An 11,549-nucleotide genomic window follows, 5' to 3' on the forward strand; every position below is an offset into this window, starting at 1 on the left:
GAGGAAAATGGAGGGAGAGAGGAAGGAAGGAAGGAAGAGAAGGAAGGAAGGAAAAGGGAAAGGGAAAGAGGGAGGGAGGGACAAAGGCAGGTAAGAAATGGGAATTACCAATGGAAGAAAACAGACCTATGCAAAAAAAAGAGATGAGAAAACCTTCTCCATTTTGGCTTGAGTCCCACCCTTTGCCTCTTTTCTCCTGCCTGTGAATGGGCGACAGGAGCACTCAAGCTTTTCATTGGAATAAGCCTATTTAACATTGGCTGGCCTGGAAGTGGAACTCCCAGAAAACAGCTGCTGCCAGAAACCGTCTGTCTAGTCACCAAGGGAGGCTCCTTCTCCGAGAGTTGCCTCCCAACAGCCCTGGTCCATACGACAGAATGAGGAAATAATGAAATATACTGGCATTCTATGGCTATCATAACGTTAATGCAATTTCCCTCTATTCAATTTTTCCCCATGTAAATAATCTATTAAATATGCCGCTGCCTGAGCTGACCGAATATATCTTCCCTAGCTTAATGCAATTGAAATGTAGGTAAATCAAATTCAGTGTGTACCGTGGCCAGGTCTAGGCCTTGGGAAACACCTGTTCATCTACTGTATCTTGCATTAGTCTCCCTCCCGGTTTCCTTGTGTAACTTGTTCCGTTGTGTCTTTTGCCTCCATTCAGTCTGGCCTCCAATCCTTTTTTCCAACATGCAGTTTTGCCACTATCTGATTGTATTTCCATGACTTCAGCAGCCTGCTGGAAATAGCTTTTTGTTTGAACAGGTGCTGTATTCCCTTTCACTGTTTACAATTGAACACTTCCTATCACCCTGAAGTACACCCGCCCGCGATAGTAAAATTTTATGGAGATCCATCCCAGCCAAATCTGATTTCATGAGCTAAAATGGAATCTGGTTTGTTTGTTTGATATGGCTGCCCATCTCACAGAAAGCAACTGTAGGAGGTGCCCAGGGTCAGCCCGAGGGAGGGGTAAAAGGTGTCATCAGTCACGAGTCGCTTCGTGCCCACAAGAGTTCTAACTCCGGCCTTCCTTGAATTCATTTGATTCTTATCCACTGCCAATTTGCTTTGACTGTTAGTAGTTCAGATTCTTGTAGAGAGCTTAAGCTTGCCATAAATCTTCCTACTCATTTGAACTTCCCGGATTTTCTGATTTCCCTGGGGCTTGACAGCATGTCTGGGTGGCATACAGAAATCCTGTTGGTCTACTACTCGATCCACAAGTTAGGAATGTCTGCAAGGGGAAGACACAGTTCCTGCCTGCCTGCCTGCCTGCCTGCCTGCCTGCCTGCCCTTTTCTTTCCTCCCTCCTTCCCTCTCTCCCTCCCCTTTCTCTGCCTGTTTGCCTCTCTCAACAAAACAGCAAGGACAAGATGGCGGCCGTGGCCATGCGAACAAAGCCCCACTCCCTTTTTATGTGTGTCAACATCTTCAATCATGTTAGCATGTCTTCCATCTTGATCTTTCAGAAGACCCCATGGACTTCCTTGCAGGAAAATATCACCATCTATCCATCCCATCACAGGATTCTTTTTGTGCTGATGAAATAAGGAGAGTGCAGGAGAAGAAGAGGCAGAGTCAAGAGAGGAATCAGCCTGGAGTTGTCACGTCCCCACAAACAACCCAAGTCCAGCCCTTCTTGAATTCCATTGACTGCCATCTAGGACCGATTTTGTATTGACCATTGGTTGACTAGTTTCTTGTGAATTTTGTGATGATTCTTGTGAACGAAGGTGATTTATTGCATGAGCAATAAGTCACCTAAAGTGGAATTTAACCTCTGGCCCTCATTCACATCTGACACATTCCTACTTGTTCTGCTTTTTCTCAGAGAAAAATGGAAAATAATTTAGGATGATGATGATGATTGATGATGATAATGATAATGGTGATGATTTTACAGATGCTAAACATGAATTACATGTTTCTTGGAGGAGGAGGAATTACTGAATGTAGGTTTTTTTAAAAAAAGCCGCTGGACAAATTGCTTGAGTAGCAAATACATTCAATCATTTTCCAGAGATTGAAGGTATATATGCAGGAAAAAGCAATTTTCACTAAGAAAGCAGCCAGGGGAATTTTTTTTTGGGGGGGGGGATGACGGTTTGGTTTTTTGCCTCAGATGTGATTGCCGACGTCATTCGTAATTCCCCACAGATTTTTGATGCACGCTAAATCTGGAACTTAGTTTTTCCATGTGAACTACGACATAAAATGTGAAGTAGGAAATACAGCGCTACTCAAAAGAGTTTCAACCAATTGTGGCTTTTCCAATTCGCGGAGGAATAGAAGAAATTGTAGCAAGGCTAGGATTTTTGGCCTGGCCTTGCTCCATTTAGAAGAAATCCTGTTTTTCTCACCAGGTGTGTTACACGACAACAGAGTGTGGCCAGGCATTTCATGAATCCCTGTTTCCTTAATGACAGTTCATTGAATAAAGCATTGTCGGTGGAATTTAGACAATACATTTGCATGATAATATGTTAGTATGAACCATAATTATTAAACCCCAGTGGCTGGAGGCCCACAATGACCTAAGCCTACATAGTTCAGATCAGGAATGTCCAAGCTTGGCAAATTTCATATTTATGAACTTCCAACTCCCAGAGTTGAAGCCCATAAATCTGAAATTTGCCAATTCTCTGGCAGAATTCTGGGAGTTGAAGTCCACAAGTCTTAAAGTGGCCAAGCTTGGACATTCTTGACCTGAGTTACATAGGCAACCTGCCTTCTCAAACACTCATCTGTGGTCCTCCCGTAGGTCTACAAGGTAAGTGGAGAAGTACATCTTCATCTCTTTTTTTTCCAATTTGGGGCAAAATAGATCTTTTTAGATAGTTTACTCTTGAAAAATCAAACACCTCCCCACTGTTTCCATTCTGGATGGCCTAAGGTGTGAAATTGGTCCCTGGAGCCAATTGCCCTCTGTAAACAATTTTGATGAACAAGATCCCCTTACGGGGGAAAAAACAGCTCTAAAAAAATATGTGTCCAGTTCTTCCCATCACCAGTTCCTTGTGGCCTCTAAGGCAAGACAGAGGAAAGTTGATGTCAGGCCCCAAAAACCAAGGAAGACATGATGAGGTTCTTCTAAGCGGTTTTCTTAATGGTTCCTCACCTGTAAACAGGAATCTTGCTGAACTAAAACAACTTCTTGCACCATTAAACGTATATTCTGGGAACTGTTAGGGAGGAGCCGTCTTCATCCTCTTTCTCTCACACCAACGATCTGAACTGAGTTGTCTCCTTTTATTTCTTGTTCAATAAAATATAAATTCAACACTATCTTGGGTTTGTTTCTTTATTTTGTGCCATACCCTACAGATACTCTTAGGGTCTTTTCCTCCAATTTTATACAGAAGCTATTGTGCAGGACTTACATCTGAATCAACACCAGTCCATATGGGGAGAAAATGTATAAATGCATCTTCCCATAACTGCTTATTGATCAAAATTCATACACACGGTCATCCAAGGCTTTTGAAAATTATCACAAAGCTTCAACGAGCATTGTTGTTTTCAGCAATTCCGAGGGAGATTTAGACACTCACAAACAGAAAAGCTATTTCAGAGATATGTTTCAGAAACTGTTGGGAGTTGCCTTCCTATAAATTACAGGGATTTAAAAACAAGACGTAGTGTACCAAGAAGAACCAAGTTTGATTCCCCCCCACTCGCATTAAAATGCAATAGAAATTATATGCGGTTAATGTGATCCTTTTCCTTGCCTGTATTTAATTATTATAATTATTTGTCGTACTCAAAATTATGAATCAGAAATCATTCTCTTCGGAGTTGCAATCAACTTACAGAAGATCGGTGCAAACCGATTGGTCCTTTCTTGTAGCTTGGAATATAAAGAGAGGCTTGTGCTGACTACAACCCCTGAATTCCTGTTTTTTTAGTGGCTTGCAGTTTGTTTATAAATTATAGGTTATATGCAGTGTGCACTATCATTTAATGATACCCTGGAAAATTAGACTTTATAAGATTCCATGTGCAAATCCCATGTTTATTCACCGTTATTTTACTTTTTATGCCTTCTCTTTGTCCCTTCTTTTTTGCCTGCTTATATCCTCTCTTCCTTTTTAAAAAAAATTAAAAAAATACAAATGCCATTTTTTTTAAAGAGAAAAGAATATCGAGGGAGGTAAACATGTCAGAAGCAAGGAAAGAAGGATTTTAGAGAACTGGGATTCCCATTGTTGCTTCTAACTTTATCCCCCCCCCCCCCAGTCCCACACCTTCATATATTACTCATGAGTAAATACTGAACCTAGCAGATAGAAATCAAAACACCTCTACCCACTATCATATGAGACATGTACTATCATATGTGGTAGACTTGTGTAGAAGCAAGAAAATATTGGACTAAAATACATACATAGTTGGAAAAGATGATACAACATATTGACTTAAAACCTGAAATATTTTTGTTGGGGATTTTACCCAGAAAACTATAGTAAAGAAAATGTATATTTGATTATCCATGTTTTAACAGCAGCTAGGATTGCATTTGCACAACATTGGAAAAGTGAAGAGATTCCCTACAGAGGAGAATGTGATTAGAAAAATACTAGAATGTATTTTGAAATGAATAGATTGACACTGGCTATTAATGAGAGAGAGCAAACTGATTATTATACAGTTTGTGAATCATTTTACCGATGATTAGAAAATAGATATAAGAATTAGTAGTAAAAGAAGTTGTGTAAAATATAGAAAATGTATTAACAGTTAATATAATTAATAGAGCTAAATAAATCATGACGAGGATTGTTATAGTATTAGACATTTAAGGTATTGGAAATTAAGCTAAGAAGAGATTAAATAATGAATATGATTGCAAATTTTAATTGTTGGCACAAAATATTTGTACCCAAACGACACACTGTTTAGTGGAAAATGGATTGTTTATTTTAAAATAAAATAAGAAATTAATATAAAAAAAGAAAGAAATCCAAGCATCTCTCCCTATTGTGCAGGCCAATTTGGGTTGACTTACATCAATTCTCCGTTTTGCAAAAGTAACCAGAAAGAGTCTCCAACATTTTCTCTTCCTCCACCCAGCCACAAACAACCCCTTTGCATTATTATTATTATTATTATTATTGCATCAACAGAATTGTATCACAGCGGCCAGTTGTTTCGCCGGATTTGGCATTGATTACTAGTCGGGCCCCACCCAGGGGCCTAGGACGTCGTAACGTATTATTATTATTATTATTATTATTATTATTATTATTATTATTATTATTATTATTATTATTATTATTATTATTACTATTATTATTATTATTATTATTATTATTATTATTATTATTATTATTATTATTATTATTATTATTATTATTAATCTGTGGTCCTTATAACCCAGGCCAACCTCAAAAGACTCAGGGTAGGTACAACATCACACAGAAAGAAAGAAAAAATCCCGAATCATAAATAACTGAATCCAATCCAATGTTCAAAAACAGAAATTAACCACAAGGCAAGATGACAACTCGTGAAAGAATCAGGGAGATAAGATTATGGTTATTTAATGGGACCTCGGATCCCCCTGCCTTAATCCTGTGTTTATTTTTCGCTGCATATTATCAAGGGAAAGGGGAAAAGCTTTTAAGAATGACATAAAATAGCCCCCTTTCTTCACACGCAGGCAGCTTTTCATGACCAGAGTGTAGTGCTGCAAGCTATTTCTGCTGCCTGCCGGCTGCCTGCAATTTGGCAGTTCAAATCACACCAGGCTCAAGGTTGACTCAGCCTTCCATCCTTCCAAGGTGGGTAAAATGAGGACCCAGATTGTTAGGGTGTGTTTAAGATGCTGACTCTGTAAACTGCTTAGAGAGGGCTGTAAAGCTCTGTGAAGCGGTATATAAGTCTGCTATTGCTATCGCCCTCCCTTCCTCCTTCCTTTCCTACTTCCTTCCTTCCTTCTTTCCCAGTGGTTAGAATGCAGTATTTCAAGCTAACTCTGCCCACAGCCAGCAGTTCAGTCCTGACCAGCTCAAGGTTGACTCATCCTTCCAAGGTGGGTAAAATGAGGACCCAAATTGTTGGGGGCAAGAGGCTGATTTTGTAAACTGCTTAGAGAGGGCTGTAAAAGTACTGTGAAGTGGTATGTAAGTGCTAATGCTATAAAACTTGTATTCCCTTTAGGGAAAGTTAAAACAAGAGTTTAGCCAAGTTTATATCTTTTTATTCGTCAAATTGACGTGCCTCTCGTCTCACTCTTGGATGATGTACAGTCAACGTATGGACTTTTTGGAGACCTATCAGGGAGTGTGTATGTTTGTGTGGGTGTTGGCAATAACGGAGAATCGTTTTGTCATTACTGTCTTGTGAGATGCTTTAAACATTCCATTCGAGTCCTGCCTATAGCTTTAAGCATTCCTTAATATCCCCTACTCCAATCCTACTTAGCTTTTCAAGGGAAGCAAGATGCTGCTGCTATCCAGCTAGGTATATCATATTAGGTACATATTAAATATGGCCAAAAAACAAAAACAAATGGCACTTGGAAAGTGTGGTACAATTTCCTGGCTGAGAGAATCAAGGTTTAACCCATCACTCGTCCAAAGCAGAACTAGCAGAAATCCTAGAATTAAATTTCCAGAAACTCATCGCCTCTTTTCAGCAGCTTTTAACGATGACGCCTTTTTAATTTTTATTCAGCAAGACACACACACACACCCCACACCAACGGTGGAATTCACTGACCTTCCCTACCGCTTCACTCACATGTGCCCCTTCTGCGCATGTGTAGAAGGGCGCGCATTACATTGGGGTGGGAGGGCGGAGCCTCGTCCAGCTGCCGCTACCGGTTCGCCCAAATTGGAGAGAACTGGCTGCATGCCATTTCTGCTCCACACAATGCTTAGTTGAGATTTGGGAGGTGTGTGCATTGTCCCATCTGCAGCTATCTGTGATCTGTGCTTACCCATCGACCCCTTGGGCAGCATAGATATACAATGACAGCTGCAGGCAGTTGCTGGTCATTCTAAATGAAGTTTTAGCCAGGAAAGCTAGCTGGGTGATTTCTGGCCCAATAACCAGGAGTTGGTAAGTTCTAGTCCCAGCTTCGGCATGAAAGCTAACTGGGTGCCAATAAATAAATAAAGCAGTAGACCCTTCAATCACATGGTTGAGACTAATATCTTGATGCCTCTGTTAACTTACGGCCAGTTGCTTAGCAACTGTTTGAAGTTACAATGAACTTCTTCTCTACTTATGACTCAGTTCTGAAGTTCAGATTGCCAGACCTCCCCATCACGGTCAGGTGACCACATCTGGGGTGCATTTCTCTCTGTTTGCAGGGTCCTTCAGGTCCTTCATACATTTTATGGCATTTTCACCCAAAACCAGCACTTAGTTCCAGTCCTTTAAACTGGCACATAGTAAACAATTGGTTCAGTTAACAGCCAGAGTTTTTTGCATAACAACTGTGCCAGGAACTTTGCTACTATGGTGTTAACAAGTGCCACAAAAATGTTGCAAAATTGGTCATGTGTTTTGACTTGTTTTACAATCAATGTGACTTATGACCAAGATGGGCAAATTTCATTATGGTTCTAAGTCAAGAAATAACTGTATAGTATCTGATGAAATGTTTAAAAGACTGGTCCCCATCTCTGCTTTCTGACATTGATTCATAGCGGGCCTTGAAGTGGAACCATTAAAAAAAGGCACCCTTCATCTGGTCCTCAAATAAAGAAGAGAAGAAAGGAAGAAAAAGGAAGGAAGGAAGGAGAGTGAGGGAGAGAAAGAAAGAAGGAAAGGAAAAAGAAGGAAAGGAAAAAGAAGGAAAGAAAGAAGGAAGGAAGAACAAAAGAAAGAAAGAAGAACAAAAGAAAGAAAGAAAGAAAGAGGAAAAGAAAGGAAGGAAAGAAGGCAGGAAGGAGAGAGAGAAAGAAAGAGAAAGAAGGAAGGAAGAACTAAAGAAAGGAAGGAAGGAAGGAAGGAGAGAGAAAGAGAAAGAAAAAGAAAGAGAGAGAGAGAAAGAAAAAGAACAAATGAATGTAAGAATGAAAGAAAGAATGAATCTCAATTAGGAAGAGCAACAGGCGATCCACTTGTGTTCTGCCTGTGCCACACCTTTGTGCAACAGGTGGCTTGCTAGACCCAGCCAGGGTGTGTGTGTGTGTGTGTGTGTGTTTGAAAGCAATAGGGACATTCATTAATCGGAGCAGTTCTGGTGTCCTCCAAGCCCAGCTCTTAGGAACTGGAGGAGAATTTCTGCTCCACCCAGAGGCATGCAGTGGAAAAATGGGTGTGGGAGCTGGGACCTCCCTCCTTTTCCACACTCACATTAACAATCCTGACTGGAGTGGCAAAGTTAACCTGCATTAACTAGGAAAACAGCCATTGTGAATCGCAAGGGATTTTGAGTGCAGAAGACCACCAGAGAGGGCAACTGTAAGACCCTCTGCATTCTCTCTGATCAGCAGCTCTCCTTCCTCCCTCCCTCCCTCCCTCCCTTCCTTCCTTCCTTCCTTCCTTCCCTTCATCTTTCTTTTTCTCAGCCAAGATCTGTTGACAGTCATACATCAGAAAACAGAACAACGGCTGGATATTGGAAAAACAGCCATCTGGAACTGAAATCTGATTGATAATTTCCACCGGATTGCCAGAACGAGGCAGAGAAGAGGGGTGGGGGGGATGGATGGCTTTGGCAGATGGCTTTGTCCTGCATGGCTGAGATGCACACAGAGACCCCATTTTCCCCATCGAAAGCTTAAGGCAGGGGGCTGCACATGGTACCCAAACCTCCTTCCACATTCATGTGCCTGGCATGGAATTTCTCTCTGTTTCTCCCTTTCCCTGTCCTCTACTCCCTCTCTCCCTCTCTCCCCCCCTCTCTCTTTCTACCCTGTTTCTCCCCCCCTCTCCCTATTTCTTGCCTTTTCTCTTCCCCTTTCTCTCTCCCCTCTGTCTCTCTTTCTCTCTCCCCCACTCTTCCCATTTTGCATCCCTTCATTCTTTCTCTCTCTCTCTCTGTGTCTTCCTCTCTCTGTACTCTACTCTCTGTCTCTCTCTCTTCCCCTTTCTCTCCTCCCTCTGTCTCTCTTTCTCTCTCCCCCACTCTTCCCATTTTGCATCCCTTCATTCTTTCTCTTTCTCTCTCTGTATCCCTCTCCCTATCCTCTACTCCCGCTCTCTCTCTTCCCCTTTTTCACCTCCCTCTGTCTCCCTTTGTCTCTCCCCCTCTCCCCATTTCTCATTCCCATTCTCTTTCTCTCTCTTTCTCCCTCACCCTCTCTCTTTCTCTCCCCCCCTGCAAAATAGCTTATCCTAGGCACCAACTTTAGTTCCTGAGTAGTGATGGGAGGGGTGGTTTTATAGGATTCCGTGATGCCCTTGCAATTCAGGCAACCAATGCCCAAAAGCCACAATAAGGCTGAATTGTCTCATTATTCCTTTGGCAGCTAGAGGAGACAAAGGGTGGGATTTTTTTTGCTGGGGGGGGCGGGTAGGTCCATTGACGTCTCCTGGGCGGCATTTGCCTTTTTCTGTACTGCCATGCTGGTTTCCCCCTGAATTAAATTTCACCCTGGCTCTTTATCCTCCGCCTTCTCTTAGCTGCTGCGCGGCTAAGCTCTTTTTTATTTTATTATTTTTTTCCCCTTTTGCTCAGCGAGAGTCGAAAAATGGGGCAACCATAATCCACCCTCGGTCTACGATTACACCTGATCCTGAACAACACACACACACACACACACACACCAAGTGCAACTGGCACAAGATTACGAGCCTTGAAAGGGGTGGGGGGGGTGCCACCGAGGCAAACCCAGCGCCTCCATTAAGGGCACCTCCGCCTTCCTTGCAGAACGGCTGTCTAGTGTCCCGTCCCCCCGCCCGACCGCCGCCATCCACCCGGGCAGCGAAAGAGCCGCGCGTGAGAAGCCCGAGAAAGAGCAAGCCTCGCCAGCCGTCGCACAGGCCAAGTCACCATAACGAGGTCGCTCGCCATCCGGCCACCGGCAGCCATCAGCATCGTGCCAGCCTCTACGCCCACCCCGGCGGGGGTGGGGGGTTGCTCTGTCCTTCGCAGCCCGCAGCCCCCTCCCCCGCCGCTCCACCCCCACCCCCAGCCGCCTCACCGCTCCTACTGGGAGAAGCTGGGACTTAAAATAGCGTCCCGGGGTCAAGGAAGGGGGGGTTGGTGTGGAAGCGGAGCTCGAGGGGGCGCGAGTGGGAGGGCGGGGAAGGCGACGTGGGCCGTGGCCGTTCAAGGCAACCATTTTGCAATCGGCTTTCCTGTTTCCGCAGCAGCAGCAGCGGCAGCAGCCCGTTCCCCAACCTGGCGCCCTCCAGACACCGGGGGGGGGGGTCTCCAGCTCGTCGGGGCGGGAGGGCGCCAAGGTCCACCTGGCAGAAGCAGCGAGTCAAGGGAAGAGAGCAACTCTGCTTCCAAGGCTGGACCGCGCCTCCCCGAGACGGCCGCGCTCCCACGCCGTGTTCACGTGCGTGTGTAAGTGGGCGCCGCGAAGCAGAGCGCCTTCCAAGTTTGGGGGGCGTGTTCGGCATAAGGGAGTCTTCCCTTGCTCTCTCGCACGCAGCCAGCCAGCCTTGTACACCTCTCGGGTACGGCCTTTTGGAGGCGAAGCCCTTATGTCGTTGCCTCCCGGGCGAGGAACGCGGTTTTTTTTTTTGTGAGCGCTCAGCCTTCGGCCGACACGCGCTTCCCCCGGCTTAGGCGGGGAGAAAGAAAGAGGGAGAGGGAGAAAGAAAGAGGGAAGGGAGAGGGGGGAGAAAGAGGAAGAGGGAGGGGAGAGGGAGGGAGAAAGGGAGAAAGAAAGAGGGAAGGGAGAGAGGGGGGAGGGAGTGAGGCCTGCGAGGAGGAGGGAGAGAAAGCGGAGGAATGGCGGGTGGGGAGGGTCTTCTGCCCCGCGGACCTCCACCCACCCACCCCCTTTTCCAATCACATCCAATTTTCCTTCCCCTGCAACCTCCCCTATCTGCTGAGGCCAGAGAAAAAAGGTGAGCGAGCCCCCAGAGATATCCCGCCAGGTGCTCCCATCCTCCGCGGCCGCGGACGATGGGCGAGGGATCCCGCCAGCGCCGCTCGCGGGGAACGGCTGGCTGGCTGACTCCCCACCTCTCGTCTCTCCCGCCCGCGGATGGCTTGGGGTACCTTAGAATGCCTGGCGGCGGCAGAAGACAATCCCCGGCTCCATGGCTCCAGCAGCAGAGGCGGCGGCGTTCAGGGCTTGGGCGGAGCGGGGCGCGGCGCTCAGCACCTTCGCGCTGAACAGCTCCGGCCGAGCGAGCGAGCGAAGCAGGCTCAGCGCTGCTACCCAGGCGTCTCTTCCCCCGGAGTCCCCGCCGCCGCCGCCAGCTCCATCCTTCATCCCCGCCCAGCTCCGCCCCCGGCTGCTGCCATTGGTCCCGCCGCCTGGTGGATGAGTCCGCTGGTCCCCAGCGCTCCCCTTCGCCCCCTCGGCCGCCACCGCCGCCAGCCCGGGGTCGCCCACCGCGGGAGGGAACAGCCAAGCCAGGCGGCAGCGCTGCAGCAACGACGGCTGGGCTTTGGCGGCATC

General features: G+C 45.7%; 1 protein-coding gene across 2 annotated transcripts in view; it reads right to left on the reverse strand.

The window, feature by feature from the left end:
* Positions 1-11,272, reverse strand: part of SMPD3 (sphingomyelin phosphodiesterase 3) — a 172,829-nt gene extending 161,557 nt beyond the window's left edge. For both annotated transcript variants that reach the window (XM_081963347.1, XM_081963344.1), the window contains exon 1: positions 11,144-11,272. The gene's annotated coding sequence lies outside the window, so the exon portion shown is untranslated. The remainder of the gene's footprint in view (positions 1-11,143) is intronic.
* Between the last annotated feature and the right edge of the window lie 277 nt (positions 11,273-11,549).

Source organism: Natrix helvetica (genome assembly GCF_964273705.1).
Source record: "Natrix helvetica genome assembly, chromosome: 10".
Taxonomy (NCBI): domain Eukaryota; kingdom Metazoa; phylum Chordata; class Lepidosauria; order Squamata; family Natricidae; genus Natrix; species Natrix helvetica.